Raw genomic sequence first — 1,619 nt, 5'->3', positions numbered from 1 at the left:
TATTAGAGGGTCTCAGTAGCTATAACCGGTCTATTCATAAGTAATAATAATAATCTATATTTGAATCAATGATCAGTAGTCGAATCAAGCTGAGTTAATTCCTTCAACCAGAGCTTTCTCCAATTTGAATTACAACTTTAATTTGCATTCTTGTTATTTTAATTTGATTTTTATTATTGTCAACAATTCCCCCATTTTACGTTTTACGTTTCAAAAGGATTTAAATAATTACCGATCTCTGTGGACACGACCCTGCTCAATCACTATACACAATTTATTTAGAGTAGGAATTTATTTTTGTTGGCTTCGACAACCATCAAATTTTGGCGCCGTTGCCGGGGATTGGTGTCATTTATTTAATCCTTTTTACGTTTTACTTGGTGTATGGTTCGTTCTTCTCGTACAGGTACACTTTCGTTTGATCTTGAAATTGAGAAGACAGCTCGCCAGCTGAGACAGCAGACAAAGCGAGCTAAGCAACGATCCTCGTCGCCTTTGCTTTCTGAAACAGATACAGTGCCTGATTTAGTTGAATCATCTAGCGATTCAGAAGAACAAGTGATGGATAGACCTGCACCTGTAGAAAGAACTCTTAGAGAGTTAGCTGAACCAGACTTGAATCAACAACCACTCTGCATTCAATATGTAGACTTGGAGGTAAATTTTGAATTAAAGTCTGGTCTTATTCATTTATTACCCAAGTTTCATGGTTTTGCAGGTGAAGATCCTCATAAACATCTTAAGGAGTTTCATGTTGTGTGTTCAAGTATGAGACCACAAGGCGTGACTGAAGAGCAGATTAAGCTGCATGCTTTTCCGTTCTCTGTAGATGGGCTAGCTAAAGATTGGTTGTACTACTTGCCTCCTGGATCGATTACAACGTGGAATGGTTTGAAGAAGCAGTTCCTCGAGAAGTACTTTCCTGCTTCAAGAGCTGCCAACATCAGAAAAGATATTTGTGGGATCAGACAACTTCCTGGGGAGACTTTGTATGAGTATTGGGAGCGATTCAAACAATTGTGTGCCAGTTGTCCTCAGCATCAAATTTCTGATCAACTTCTTATTCAATATTTTTACGAAGGATTATCATTGATGGATAGGAGTATGATAGAAGCTGCTAGTGGAGGCGTGTTGGTGAACAAGACCCCTACTCAAGCAAGGGAGTTGATCTCAAATATGGCTGCCAATGCACAACAATTTGGCAGCAGGCAAGATGCCACTTCAAGAACGGTGAATGAGGTAAATATTTCTTCAGTTGAACAACGTTTAGATAAACTCACTTCTCTTGTGGAAAAGTTTGTTGTAGGTAATGTGCAACAGGTGAAGACTTGTGGTATTTGTTACAATATGGGTCATTCAACTGATATGTGTCCTACACTTCAAGAAGAACCCGTTGAACAAGCCAATGCAGTTGGAGGATTTCCAGGCATGCCTCAGAGGAGGTATGATCCTTATGCACAAACATACAATCCGGGATGGAAGGATCATCCCAACTTCAGCTATGGAGTTAGGCAGTCAGGATTCCCACAACAGTATCCACCAAGACAACCAGCACCTCCACAGTCAAACTCCAAGTCAGGTATATCTCTCGAAGAAATTGTTAAATCACTTGCGACTAA

General features: G+C 39.8%; 1 non-coding gene across 1 annotated transcript; it reads right to left on the bottom strand.

Moving 5' to 3' along the window:
- Positions 1-939: 939 nt before the first annotated feature.
- On the bottom strand, positions 940-1,046 carry LOC112095474. The gene has a single exon (XR_002903845.1). It is a non-coding gene; the product is annotated as a small nucleolar RNA R71 (small nucleolar RNA).
- Between the last annotated feature and the right edge of the window lie 573 nt (positions 1,047-1,619).

The sequence above is a fragment of the Citrus clementina genome, unplaced genomic scaffold (genome assembly GCF_000493195.1).
Source record: "Citrus clementina cultivar Clemenules unplaced genomic scaffold, Citrus_clementina_v1.0 scaffold_9, whole genome shotgun sequence".
NCBI classification, from domain to species: Eukaryota; Viridiplantae; Streptophyta; class Magnoliopsida; order Sapindales; family Rutaceae; genus Citrus; species Citrus x clementina.
Note: the sequence above shows the minus strand (reverse complement) of the source record. Positions and strands in the feature narration are given on the sequence as shown.